Raw genomic sequence first — 15325 nt, 5'->3', positions numbered from 1 at the left:
TATTGGGGAGTAAGCCTTGAGTTCAATGGAGCTTACTTCTGAGTAAACCTGCATAAAATAGGGGTTTGCCTGTCAATCGCCTTAGCTCCTGCTCCCCTCCCCGCCTCTCCTCCCTCCCCGCCCAAATCCTTGGACAGAGCTGGAAATAAGACCCAACAGATTACTTAAGTGATGGTTCGTGTGTCAGGCGCTGTACAGACAAAAATAAACAAGAGAGGCTGTCGCGGGTCTAACAGTCACTAAACGGCCTCCTGCAGCCAGCACAAATCTCTCTCCGGGAAGTGACAGCCCATGAAAAGTTTTGAGCGGGGTTTGAGCGAGATTTTGTGTTTGCAATGACCGATTAATCCGTCCGTAGTTTAGCAGCGCGTTAGAGGATGAGATCTTACATTAGATGCCACCAGCTTGAGTCTTGCTGAGGGAAGAGATCGGTTCTTTTCCGACCAGCATAGAAGAACACGAGCTTCATTGCGGGAAAATCAATCTAGGCAAACAGTGGCAGGGTCAGTGGGAATAGAACCGCACACGCATTGCCAAAGACTCAGCTCTTATGGATATCGATTTATTTTAAAAGAATGCAGTGCAGCGAATGGACTCACCTTACCGATTCTATGCTTTATATTCGTGGCAGGCCAACTCTGAGAGGAGACCTTCGTAGAAAAAGGAATCTGTTTATGTATTGAGCCTCTGGGATTTTCTGAATTGTATTTCACTTGCTGTGACGCCTCTTTGAATGGGGCTCGTGGGCGGAAAAGGGAAGGATATGAATTACTTACTGAAGCTGCAATCCTATAGACCTGGGAGACGAGTCTCATTGACCTCAGCGGGGCTTTGTTCTGAGTAGACCTACAGAGGATTGCGCTGTTTTGCAGGAAGAGTGTATAGAACGGCAGCACAATGCTATTCAGAAGGAAACCTGCCTGATTCTAACGGGCTTGCGCCCACGCAAGTGCGCATAGGATTGCAGCCTCACTTTTCATTCATTAGGCTTTCCCTCTCAGGGCGCAGACTTCCTTTCTTCAGTGTGTTCTGTTTCAGAGCAAGTCATCAGTGGATTCCCTTCTGAGTAGGCATGCATTGGATCGCATTTTGCAATATGCTTGTGTGTGTATAGGATCGCAGCAGCCTTATTTGTTGGCTTAAAGTTCATAAAACAAATCCTATCAAGGCTGGTGGTGTTTGATGATATATTTATACATTTTCCAGTTCCTATTATATTTCCTTCTTCACTCTCGGTTCTTCCTAGACTTTTCCCCGCATCTTAGAATAAGCCCCCCCCCATTTTTTTCTATTCTGCACTCGAACCATAGAATTCCTTCACACAAACAAACACGTGTTCACCTCCTTCCACCAATCAATAGAGGACAAGGGGTTTCAACTGATGCTCTGGATTCACCCCCTCGTCTTTATCACCACAAACCCTAAATCTATGATGTGAAGATATTTGGAGCAATCTGTTGTATGTCTGTGTCTGTGTGGGGTTTTGTGAAGCGTGCGGGGGGGGGATCCTAAACCAATTTACTTTATTTTATACGTGCGTGGGGTATCAGCGAACACGTTTAAGATTGGAGGGATATTAATTAGTGTAAAATACGCGTATTTTGTATGAAATGGGTTGTGGATTGGGCTAGTACTTTAGCTTAAGCATAAATAAATGAAGAGACATTAAGAGACAAAGGGTTTTCTTTATCTATCTATCTATCATCTATCTATCTATCATCTATCTATCTATCATCTATCTATCTATCTATCATCTATCTATCTATCTATCATCTATCTATCTATCTATCTATCTATCTATCTATCTATCATCTATCATCTATCTATCTATCTATCTATCTATCTATATCTATCTATCATCTGTCAAACTAACTATCGTCTATCATCTATCTATTCTGCACACCCCAAAGAAAGCAGCCCGTGTGCCTGAGTACACGTGAATGATTCATTTCATTCGTGTGTATGTAGATTTAACTCTGAAATCCCCCAAAGTAAGCATACGTACTTAGAAAAGATATTTCCGTGAGGTCAACGGGCGCGTGCCTTGAGATTTCAGCTTAACGCAGCGGTGGGCAGTAGGTCTTCTCGCTAGAACCCTGTTAAGAGGGGGATAGGAAGGGGAATCGGAAATCTGCTCCACTTTACCTCATAAGAAAGGGACAGAAACACGTCTCAGAAGTGTGGCCTGCAACTTGGAAGCAAACCTTTAAGTCCCAACCCTCCTTTGATTGTCTAAGAGGAAACCGTCGGCTTCTTTCTTGTGTGTTGGAAATGATTTCAACAAGGATTTTTTATTTTATCTTCCGCGGTGTGCACGTCTGAAGTCTTGGTCTAGGCGAATTTAAAGAACGATAGCAAGGCGCCGGCTAAATGGACATCCATTCAGGCAAAATGAGGGCCGGCATTTATTTATTTATTTTAAAGTAAAGTTTGCAAATAAACTGCACCTTCTCGCTCCAGAGTTATTTTGGAGGGATCGGATGGTTTGCTTTCTGCCTAGTGTCAGGTCATATCGGCCTCTTCTAACGAGAGAGTTGAAATGTATTTGCCTCAAGAGGTCGATTTTCAGCTGGTGTTGAAGAGAACAAAGGGAACCATTTCGTGTTCTGTCTGACAGCTAAATAAACTCCATCCTCCTCTCTCACACACCCCAGTCCTTTTCACTTTATAAAGCGTACCCCACCTTCGTTGCTTGGTTTCTGAACCGGGGCGGGAACTCTGATTGCACGCCATGAATCTGACAAAGGGGTCTGATTGCCACTGCTCACAACAAACACCTCGGTCCTCGTCTCGCGCGTTTCTTCTCTGCATCTGTAGATTGTAAGGGCATCCGGGTTTCCCCGCCTCCGCATCTCTGTTTGATGGGGAAAAAATATCACTAATATACTTCAAACGCTGGTACGATTATTTAAATACTATAGACCAGGAAAAATACGTAAGGTTTCTAGGGCATACTTTGTCCAGCAACAATTTCCTTTTTGTCGTTCCTGAAAACGGTAGGATTTAAGAGTAGATTGACAGGGGGGGTTATGTAATTCTCCTTCTCCATCAGCACCGTTAGGTATCCAGAGAATAAATTAAGCAATGGCAGCATGATAAACTGTGTGGTGCGTGCGTGCGTAAAAAAAAATATGCAAAATATACTAACTATATTGAGGATAGTAGAAGAAAATGGTTGGAAGAAGCTTGCAAAAGATCCTTATAGAATATGGCTTGTTTCTAGACGCTCTGCTGTTTCAACCAAGTCAATTGTGCCAAATCTGTGAAGGCACCTGCTCTGGAAAAACAACCTGCGCCGTTTTGGTGAAGAATACAGCACTTTAACATTAGAGTTTTATTTTTATTTATGCTTTGAAAACTACAACAAAAGGGGGGCGGGCGTTGGATGAATAAAATAGAGGGGCGAGAAATATTTTTATGTACTTTCTGTTTAAACCATATTTTGGATCTCTGTTTTGGATCTTTGGAGCTTTGAAACCTACGGGTGTAACCTTCTGCATTATTTTAAAAGTCCCTCGCAATCTTTGAGAATTATTCTCAGAGAAATCCACCCAAATCCAGGTGTTAAATGCATTTAAGGGGGGGGGGTGAGTTAGACGGTGCATACCCAAATATGGAGATTTATTTCCTTGAAGGAACGAAGTAACACCCTGTAATGTATAAAATGACCTGTGTTCGGATATAGTGATGTTCAGATCTTGCTCCTCCTTAGCTGACACCTAACGGTCTATCGAAACATTCTAAAGAAGTCTAAACATTCTATAAATACCTCCCGTGATATTGGTGGGCTGGCTACTAAAAGAAAAAAGAATCGATTTCCAGATTTTTAAGTAGCAATACCACTTTCCAATGCTCAAAGTAATAATAAATTAATTCTTACAAAGTATCAGTTAATTCGCCAAATCACATATTAAATGGGATTTCATCCGGGCAACTCTTGTGTCCGCCGCTGATAACACATTTTTTACTCGGTCATTAAAAAAAAAATCTATTTAAATTGGGTTCGTATTTTTCGTTAAAAGCTCCTCAAAAACGTCCTGAGTGCTGGGGCACTCTTAATTGTTAATAGGTTGCTCGTATTAGAGAGCAGCCATTAAACTGAGATTCTTCTCTCAACAAAAGTTAAGTGGAAACAAATTGGTAACAAATCAGCAGGACTTAACCTTCCACGTAAATATCTCTCGGGCTGAGAGGTCGAATCCCTTTCTTGTTGGTTCTTGGTGGGGGGGGGCGGGAGGGGAGGGAAATTGTTTAGATTTCAAGCACGACTCTGTTAGGTCTATTTATTTCAATGGGCCTACTCTGAGTAAATCTTACTGGACTGCCGCCCACCGTTCTCCAGAATGAAACCGAGAGTGCTCGATGGCTTAGCCAACTCTGAGACAAGCAAGTGCAAATTCACGAATCCAAAAATAATAATTATTCTGAATCTATTAAGACTCGAGATTCCGCCCCCCCCCCACTTCCTCGTCCTCCTTTCCTCCCCCGTTTTTCTTGCCACACGCAACTACAGAAAGGGCAAATCTGAAAATATTCGAGCTATGGAAGGTGTTAATAAAACGTGTCACTTCGCTCTCCAAGTCTGTGTGTGGTGGAGATTGGGGTGCGTGCGTGTGTTTAAGAAAACAAAGCTCTTTGCTTATCTTGAGAGAAAGAAAGAAGAACTTTGCACACTCAGCTTTCTTTAAAAAAACGATATAATACTGAGTTTCACATGGAGATATGTGAACCATCCTGATGTGAACCAAAACATCAGACAAACTCTTACGGAACGTAGTAGTCAGGAAAAGAAGTGTTGATATATTCATGATGTTGCAGGTTGTGTTCATAACGGAACCGGTTGTGAAGCTGTAACACAAAGGATTAATTCCAGGGTTGAGGGAAGTACCATGCGCCAAGCCAGAGAGTTTCCAATTCCTGAGCTCACCTTGACCAATTCAACTCCACATCCATATATTGGGTAGAAGAGGGCTACCTGGCCGGCTCGTAATGCGTGCAGGAGACACCCTGAAATTCTTTTCCAGGAATATTGAAATGGGAACTGATCATTAGTGTTAAAAGAATCTGAGTCTTCAAACCAGCAGAGGTTAAACTCTTCCCTAGTTTTGTGTATTCAGAAAGTTTGCGCATCCAGGATGCAATACAACATTTGCTTGGGAATAAGTCTCATTGAGTATAACAGGGCTTACTTCCAAGACATACTTCTGGGAAAGGGTCAGTGGCAAAGCATCTGCTTTGCATGCAGAAGGTCCCAGATTCAATCCCTGGCATCTGCAGGTAGGGATGGGAGAGACCCTTGTCTGAAACCCTGAAGAGTCGCTGCCAGTCAGTGTAGACAATACTGAGCTAGATGGACCAATGGTCTGGCTCATTGTAAGGCAGCTCCCAAGTTCCTAAGCATGTGTAGTATTGCCCTGTGCTTTTCAGCTTCCTCTGGATCTTGGCAGGATGCAGTTACAACAATATGTTTATTGCAGAGACTAACAAACTAGAGATTTTTAATTCTTATCTCAAAGCGTTTCTCCAGTTGTTCTGATCAAAATGATGCTGTTTCCAAGGTGGCAGTTAAAGAGCTTTGAGGCTGCCGCTCATCGATGCTGGTACTGCCCTCCAGGTTGAGCCCTTGTTAATGTGCCCAGAGTGTACAACCAGAAGTTCTCCCTTTTTGCTAACTTTGTTGGACCTGTTGGCATATCTATAGCAATTACTGTTTCATAATTAGTTACTTTTTTATACACACACAAACGCATGCACACATTTACCTTTGATACTAGCTGATAATAGATAGATGATAGATAGACAGATGATAGATAGATGATAGATGATAGATGATAGATGATAGATGATAGATGATAGATGATAGATGACAGATAGATATAGATAGATGATAGATAGATAGATAGATAGATAGATAGATAGATAGATAGATAGATGATAGATAGATAGATAGATAGATGATAGATAGATATAGATGATAGATAGATAGATGATAGATAGATGATAGATAGATATAGAAGATAGATGATAGATGATAGATGATAGATGATAGATGATAGATAGATAGATAGATAGATAGATAGATAGATAGATAGATGATAGATAGATAGATAGATAGATAGATGATAGATAGATAGATATCTGCTTCATCTTTCTATTATGATATTAGTAACCAGGGAAATACATTTGTCCTAGGTGAGTCTAATTGTTTACAAATCTTGTCTCTTTCTCTTCACCTTTGGTATCTTCTGTTCTTTAGCGAGTCACAAATAATGCGGCCAGCTACATTCCTTTCTTCCTTGAACAAGTAACCAACAAAGGCATTTTTGTTCTATAAAAACCTCGACGGGAAAAAATCCTGGACCATTAACCTGATGTCCTCCCCAATTCAAATCATTCCACAGGTCTGGGTACAAACTTGTTCCCAGGTTTGGGGAAAGCAAAAGTCCCGCAATTTATTTCGCCTTGAAGTTATTTAAAACATAACAGCCAGGAGCCAAAGCGAAGCCCCTCTGCATCCCATTGTTTTCAATGGTGACTCGAACACCTGTGCCGCTCACTTCCTATTGAAGCTAATGGGGCTTAAAGCTGCGATCCTATATTCACCTCCTAGGGAGATTCAAGTCCCTTTTAACACACTGATATTTACTTCTGAGGAGACATGGTTAGGATCGCGTTGTAAAACATGCGGAACGTGGCCTATACCGTGCCCTGCGAGTGTGGGGTGTGCGCGCGCACGTGCTTGCGTGTGTGAAGTAACGGGACGAAGAAAACCACACCGTTTAGGAGCAAAATATTGACAGATCTCTCATTTTAGAAACTGCAATTATTCTAATGACTGGAGAGTTTCCTTCTTTTCAAGGGGAAAGGGAAGTTACTCTCTCGGTTTTCAGTCAAATGACAGGATTCTTCCATGTTTACCTTTATCCTGAAGTGGGGCGAGGTGGGGGCGAGGTAGAGAGACAAGCAAACCATATTAATAATCCAGGATATGAAATAAAATAACGTGATATGAAACTGCTTCCCATAATCTCCCTCTTTCTCCTTGAATATTTTCTCGTTCTTTTTTTTCATCCCAAAAGCTGAATTTATAATTTTATAGTTTTGGGTTGTTGTTGTTGTTGTTCTTAGCAACCTCAAAGGCAGGTTCTACCAACCATCTAGTTTCTCTGAGGGCTTAATTTGTGCCAAACCTCTCCAAAGTTGATATCCAGAACGCTCGGGGCAATTCATCCAGAAACATGTAGTGAAATAATAGCAATCAAGAAAACGGTATCTGACATGATAAAATTCTGTAATATTATCAAGACGAGTTACTTGTTTACTGTTGTAACAATTGCTTTCTCAAAATTTATCTTTTGTACCATGAAAAAAAGTTAAGTATTCTTATTTTTTAAAGAAAGGGGTCTCTGAGTCTTGTGCAGAGTGTCTCCATAGAAAAACAGGAAGTTGCCTTCATCTAACTCAGTAGTGTCTACACACTGGCTGGCAGGGGCTCCCTAGAGTCTTTTCCAGCGCTACCTGGAGATGCCAAGGATTGAACCCAGGGACCTTCTGCGTGCAAAGCAGATGCGCCTCAACTGAACTTCGGCTTCTTCGCCTCACCAGGTTGACTTTATCCTGTCTCTAAGATGAAGGAGACGGACTTCTCAGACCACCTGAATGGCTTCCAAGTGGACACCTCTCTTAGAAACGAGTAGGGTTGCAACTGAACTAAAGGCATTTTTGACAGTGAATCATATAACTCTTAGTCGATTAATCAATAAAGTGAATGGCTAAGGCAATATTTCCGAAGCATCCTTCTCTTTTTAGGTGATGCACATATCTGGCGTATCTGGCATATTCTCAAAAGAGGCATTGCCTCTTAGGTGAGAGGAAGGTGGGAATGTCTCCATTTAGATAGGGCTTGCCACCTTTAGTTCAGTATTTTTATTTAAAACAATATTTTTCTTTAAACGAACAAAAAAGTAATGCTCCACTAACTGAGAACACGTTTTTAGTGGATTCTGCTTGGGACAACATTAGAGAACATACTAATGTTTAATCGATTAAACTAGCTGATTAATCGATTAAACATTGCAGCTATGGACGTTAAGGACTCATGTTATTTGCTGTTGTCTTAAGAAGGAAGAGAAATTGGGAAATGCACGTAGGGGAGACAAGGAGAGAGACCAAGAGAGAACCTAGGTACAGGTATATTATCCAGTTCTGGGAATCCTGAATGAAACAGACAAGAAACGTTTCCCAGCTGAAGCTTATTTTTCTTGCATTCTGGATATTCTTATGCAAAGGGAAAAAATACCTCTACATGTTAGAGGTGAAATATTATCTGACAGATGGGGGTGCTGAGCCTTCTGAAAACTAATATCTCCGGTCTGGAGAGTCCCTTGCTGGCGAGGAGGAATTTAAGCAGCTCCCACCCACAACCTAGTTAAGCCCAAACATGTGAATTCACACAACCCTATTGCACTGACGCGTCGTTAAATCTATGGGACTTCACATTCGGGTGCTGCACGCATTCTGCTGACAACACGCAGCAGTGGTTTCATTTACTCCAGAACCATCTTTTGCCACAAAATCAAGGCTTTCCCTTGAATTCGTAGTCACTCCACTATCACCCTTGGTTCTACAGTCACAATCATCACAAAGGCGGCTTAGAGCTCGCGCTTTCTCCGTAAACACCAAGGGAAGCTAAGAGGCAGACAGGCTGTCAAAAGACAACTTCCAAAGGTGGCAGATCCTGGTTAAACTACTTGCGTGTTCGCTTGGTTTAAGCTCAGAGGGGCTGTTCTGGAGAAAAGGGAGTAAGGCAAACTGTGAGGACTCTCCGGTTAGGGGCACTTGCACGTTCCGGACAGAGCCTAGCACACGCTGGAACCAAAATAAATATGGATGAGGAGGAGGGCGGCAGTATGTTGCGCTCAGGATTAAGTAGCGCGGGCAAAGAGGCGCGCTGGAGACGACAGACTTGGTGAAAAGCCCATTAAGATCTGCACCGATTAAGCGGTGAACGCTTGCAGATCCATTTCTGAATTTCCCCCCAGAAACAGAATCCGAAATGACAGGAAGGGCAAAACTAGCTTTTAAGAAAAGGGGGGGGGGAATCCACTTCTGTTTCCCATTTCTCCTACCCCACCTCAGTTTCTCCCTCTTCCCCCCTAAAGCAAACGAGAAGAGCTTTGTCAGTGCTTAAAGGAGCCATTCCAAAACCAATTAGAACCCCTTCGTCTCGTTTGTATGTATTGTTAAGGCATCTGGGGAGAGCGCGCGTCAGATCTGCCGCCCAACCATTGAGAACGCTGAAAAGGAGACTCGGACGAGGTTGGAAAACAAATACACGCGGCCAGTTATGAAGCCCAAGCCGGAGAGCCTGGCGGCGGCGGCAGAAATAATAGAAGTTGGGGCGGGTGGGGGAAGTGTCGGAAGGCGGATTTCAGACAGCGGAACCGCGGGATTCCTGTCCTGAAACCCATCCCGGGGAATAATAGGCAAAATGCTAATTTCATTGATGCTTCTGCTGTGAAGAACGCCAGCAGTTACGCATAGAGCCTCTGCTGGCTTATTTACTTACGCGCAGCGCAGTTCTGTACAGGGCTACTCTGGAGTAAGCCCCCATGGATTACTTGATTCCCAAGTAAGTATGTGTAAGGGTCTTGCCTACTTTCTATCTTAAGAAAATAATGATAATATCCTGGCTTTCGTTACAATATCCGGAAGGTTTAAATGTATAATCCACAAATGTATAATCCCCTTTCGGGAAACGAGTCGAGAACAGAGGAAACGGCCTTCTTTCGAGCTGAATGACGGATCCTCCGTCTAGCACAGAGCACTGACTGGCAGCAGAGATTCAAAAGGGTGGGAGGGTTGAATTTCTGAATAGAAAGCGTGTATTTTACCTCTGAGCTGTTTCTCCCACAGCTCTGTGGTAGGAAAACGAGACACAATGGATAGAGAGCGCCCAGTTTCATCGTCTGCAGAATTAGGCAACAGCCACAAACACCGTTGCGCTTCTCAGGGGTCGCACAACAACGCACAGATCTCTCCTGCGTGGAGTTGCTTTCTTTCTGGTTGGTTTGCTGCTGTTTGCGGAGTTCAGCGTCGCCCCAAAGCCTGCGCTTATTTCCATCCTCATAGACAGAAGACCCACACGACACATTTAATGCACCTCCAAAGCTCATTTAAAACACATTGTTTCCCCCACCCCACCCGCAAATCATGGGAACTATAGTCTGATAAGGATGATCATTGGGACTACAGCTCTGGGAGGGGGAAACTATAGTTTCCAGGATTATTTTGGGGAAGTAATGTGCTTTAAATGTTCGTTGGGTTTTATGGTAAGGATATTCCAAAGAGATAAATTTAAGCTTACGCGTTTACGGCTCTGAAAGAGAGTATACTCAAGATTACTTAGTGCACGTTAGTTACTAAAAAAGAAGAAGATTATTCCCGTGCTCATAATGGTCAAATTGCATATTTCCCTGTCTTTTATTCAGTGGGCTCCTATGGGTGAAGCGTGGTGTAGTGGTTAGAGTGTCGGACTAGGATCTGGGAGACCAGGGTTCAAATCCCCACTCAGGCACCCAAGTTACTGGGTGATTTTGGGCCATTCATTCACTTTCAGTCTAACCTACCTCACAGCATAAGAGCAACTCCTAGGGGCCATGGGGTAAGGGGTCCTCCACAAAGCTGATGGGCATTCCCATTCAAATATTGTGTGTCATGTGATCGATTATGTGGGGCGGGGCTTACCTGGGCCCCCCACAATTTTTTATTCAAGTTGGCACCCCTGCCTCACAGGGTTGTTGGGAGAATAAAATGAGGAGGCGGAGGAGGAGAACTAGCTTCTCTCTCTCTCTCTCTCTCTCTCTCTCTCTCTCTCTCTCTCTCTCTCTCTCTCTCTCAGCACTGGCTCATGCTAGGAAACGAGGGAGTAGCAATTATTCCACAGCGATGACCTCGCGGAATGTAGAGACTTCATTCACAGATGCTCCAGAATCGCTCTGGTTGAAGCCTGCGTGGCTTCTCCAGAGCAAGTGGATTCAAAACCGTCCAGTTTCACATTTAACACTCTTTGACTAAACAGCCCAGCAAAGCCCAAGGGGGGAGAGAGAGGTCGCCTATTCAAGAGCTGTCAGCAAGAGATTAAAAGCCCCAGGATGGCGTTGAACCCGAGGCTTGAGTCAAGTGGTGGAAGGAGGGGCGTGCGGGGAGGGGGAGACTCTCAGCAATTCGGGCGGGGGTGGGAGGAGACTTAAGAGAAGGGGAGACAGGCGTGTTTCAGAAAGGGGATCTTTACCCCTTTTCAGTATCCCCTGTCAGTATCCCCTGAGCCTAACCCAAAAGCGCAGGTCCACATCGCACACATCGCACATTTAAAGCGCATCCAATGCACCTCGAAACAACATTACTTCGCCCCAGGGAATTATGGGAAGCATAGTTTGTTAAGGGGGCTGGAAATTGTAGCTCTGTGAGGGGGTAAGTAAAGTTCAGGTGCTTTAAAGGTGCACTGGATGTGCTTTAAAGGTATGGTGTGGAGACCCTCCTGTTCAGACAGGTCTTTGAAAACAAAGGTGCAGATGATGCTGATCCCTGGGCTGCTGTCAGGGCAAACAGTTTTTAAACTTCCGGCTCTAAATGTGTCCTGATGTATTTTAATTATTGTTTTTAATTATTTTGTTTTGATTAGTTTGTCTTGTACAGTATATTGTTGCTTTTGAATGTTGTAAGCCGACTTGAATCCCAGCTTGGGAGAAAGGCAGGCTATAATACATTAAATAAAAATAAATAAATAAGGTTTCTTGATACACACTCCATGGTCGCAGCAAAACACATTACATATATCCTACATATGCAGATTCATATGTGTCTATATCATCATAGCTCCACAATAAAATAACACAGAAAGAGAGTTATGTATACATACTGTATTAAATGCACATAATCTAGTTGTGGAACTGTTCTCATGCACACACACATACCAGGAAGACAGACAAAAGACAGTGCTTCTGTACACAGTGCACAGTTAGTTTATGGAACTCCCTGCCTCAAGATGTGGCGGTGTCCCATTTTCCCGTCGTCTTGAAAACGGGATTAGACAGTGCAATGCCGAGGTAGGTGGGCCTCTGAGCTGAAACAGCCGGTTGTGTTCTTGCACTTCACACGTCCTATTCTAGATGCATACAGGTCTTGTTTTTCCAGCCATCCAGTGATTAATAGATGACCAGAGGCCTTCTTGCCCTCTCTCCTAAAACACGAAGCTGGAAGGGTGGTGATGGCTGCCCAGTGGGACGCTTCTCTGCTCATGCTCAGAGGACGTCTCGTCACCATCATGTGAGCAAAACCCGGACATTAAAATAGAGATTCCGGGGAGAAGCTCTTTGGGCCAAATGTAGTCTTGCTCAGTTCCATTGACTGAGGACTCTCACCTGTCCTCCCCCTCCCCCATCCTAAATATATGCACTAAGTATCTCACACTTTACACGCGAATTCTTGGGGAGCCCAGATTTTTTAGGGAAAGGGGGAAACTCTGCCAAAAGCCACTATGAGACCTGGAATTGTAGTGCAAACGTTGAGTGACGATCCACAGTTCGGTTCGTTCCTCTTTATAATCCCAACCCTCCTTCCTTCCCAGTTTGCCAATTTATATGCTGTTCGATTCCCAACTTCCTCTATCCATCCATCGCTCCCTCCATCTATCTCTATACTCCGCGCAATCACGAAGCCAAGCGGCGAAATGGTCTCTTTCTCTCTCTCTTCACTTGACTAGCTTGGTAGGTGGCCCTGTATATTTGGGTTAATGTCGTGTTTATGTTAATGAAAAAGGGGGGATAAGATTACAAACAGACCACGGCATGCCCTGATTTCTGTCGCTGCTGGGTTCGTCTAAACTGTATATTTCCAGACTAATCAGTTTCGGAGAGCGAAAATGACTGTTGCCTCGAAGACCTCTCTCGCCGCCGCCCCGCCCCCCCCCCCCAAAACCCGACATTTTCAATTTAAAAAACAGCCAAGGGAATATTGATTGTGTTTCCTCTGGAGATAGTGTATATCTAATCTGTTGCTATAGAGAGGAAGAGACGCACAGGGATTTTTGGACTGTTTGATTTGTTGCTTTTTTCCTTTTTCAGAAGAGAGAGAAGGCAGAAGCGGCTTGAGGATCGCAGCAAGGATGCCTGGATGAGACCATTGAGCTGAATCACACACCCTTTTGCCCTTTACACTACAATCCGATGCACACTTTTGTAGGAGTAGGTCCCGATTGTGCTATTAAAGACACACTCATGTCACTTGAGAAATTAAGCACGTGTCTGTCTCCCACGAAAAACAGTGAGACCTCGATGTGTTTAACTTCGTCTATAGTTGGAAATGGCTCCTGATAGTTCTGTTAGACATTATTATTATTATTATTATTATTATTATTATTATTATTATTATTATTAACCATGATATTACACCCACTAAAATTAATGTACCTAAGTTGGCCATGTCCATTAAACCCAATGGGTCTACTCTGAGTAGGACCAGCATCTGCTCCCACTTATTATGATAATTACTATTATTATTACTATTTCATCTCCATGACTCCTCTCTATTCAAATTTTATATTGGTCACGTTTCCTGCCCGCCCCCAACCTTTCCACGCTGGACCGTCAAATAAGCCGAAGCTGTCGATCATTTCAAGGCTTTCTTTTGTCACTTAAAGAAAATAGTGGCAACGTTTCCCTGAGGGGCGGGCGGGCTGTGGAGGACATTTATTGAAATTTCAGGATCAGGGGAAAGTCTTGGGGGCACAAGCAAGGAGGGTTTCCCCTGCCTCCCCCCACGCTAAGATGTGACTGGTTTTGGTGTGATCACTGGTGAGAACGCAAACATCTGAAACAATCCCGCGCCGGTATAGGGTACAAATATAGTTGTATCCGTTTTCCCTGCGTCTCTTTAGATGTGCATTTTTAGGTACCAAAAATAGCACTGCATTCTGTATTGTACAGCTTGGATTCTTGAACGAGTGAGAGGTGTATCAGTGTCTTTTGAGTGATTAAGAAAAAAAATGGACAGGATCTCTCCCCCGCACATTGTAAACCCTCATTTACAAAGCCAAGACAACCACAAACGTTATTAAGGCAATTAAAAGATTTATGGCTGTGAATGAGAAAACATATGTAAAATCCAATGCTTTCTGCGCAGAGTAGACCCATAGAAAATAATGGGCAAGCCTAACTTAGGTCCACTTAGGTCCACTGCTCTGAATCCACTTAGGTCCACTGCTCTGAATAGATATTTGTTGAATACAACAGTTAGAGCGTTCTAAGGCAGCAGAGAAATATAATATTGGTTGATTCGTTTTCAGTGGGTTTTTATACACTTTAAAAAAGTATTTCAAAGAGAAAGTCCCTTTTAGGACAGAGAGGGAAGGGTATGACTATTTTTAATAAATGATCAGTACTGGCATAGAAACAAAGCAATTAGTATTTACCAGAAAGCCATCTATACAACCCTGTTCCTTTTTTCTTTCTTTTTTCTTGTTAAAAAATATTGACTTTAAAATGGAAAAGTCTTACCCATTTCATTTCAAAGTAATTTCTATAAACAGCAAACGAATTGTTATTGCGTAACAATATATTCATTTTCAATCCATTATGATGTATAAACAATCATTTGGTATGAGTCACAGATCAAGCATGGGAAGAAACTCAAGCGCGCACGGGGGGGGAGTCACATACATGATCTCAGTCTTCCTTACAACCACCCTGTAAGGTAGGTCAGTATTAATATGTCCATGTTAGAGAGAGCGCTGAGAGCGTGGCTGAGGCTGCAATCCTATGCTCTCTTTTCTAAGAATAATCTCCACTGAATTCAAGCAAACAAGCATGGGACTGGGTTATTAGTGAGGTCTGAGGTGAGGGTAGATTTGCCCAAGAAGCAGAAAGACGCCCGAATTCCTTCCCAAAGAAGACACGGAGCTCTTATTTGGCGTATTCAATGGGGCTCACTTTCTAGAACACCTGCAATCCTATACTTATTTACCTGGGAGTAGATTTTACTTCTGAGCAGACATGTACAGGATTGCAACTGTTCACTGTATTTAGGATTACAGCGTTACAGAGTAATCCTGCCAATGCCTAAACAGAAGTACCGGTAAGTCCCATTTACTTAAATAGGATTTGCTCCCCGGTAAGTGGGTAAAAGGGTTACTGTTTTTCACAGTAAATTGGATTTCAAGAAAATCGGTGGGCTTCTGTACCTTTAAAAAAACACAACCTATTTTAAATAAAAACATTTTATAACCTAGGCGCAGTGTACTGCGATTCTCTCATACCCTTCCGCATTC

The 15325-nt window shown here is 43.1% G+C and overlaps 1 long non-coding RNA gene across 1 annotated transcript in view; it reads left to right on the top strand.

Annotated features, from left to right (window-relative positions):
• The window catches only part of LOC308592181, a 28367-nt gene that overhangs the window by 9567 nt on the left and 3475 nt on the right, over positions 1-15325 (top strand). The window contains exon 2 of the long non-coding RNA XR_014010414.1: positions 13125-13323. This is a non-coding gene — a long non-coding RNA (uncharacterized lncRNA). The remainder of the gene's footprint in view (positions 1-13124; positions 13324-15325) is intronic.

The sequence above is a fragment of the Podarcis bocagei genome, assembly GCF_964188305.1.
Source record: "Podarcis bocagei genome assembly, chromosome: 7".
Lineage (NCBI taxonomy): Eukaryota > Metazoa > Chordata > Lepidosauria > Squamata > Lacertidae > Podarcis > Podarcis bocagei.
Note: the sequence above shows the minus strand (reverse complement) of the source record. Positions and strands in the feature narration are given on the sequence as shown.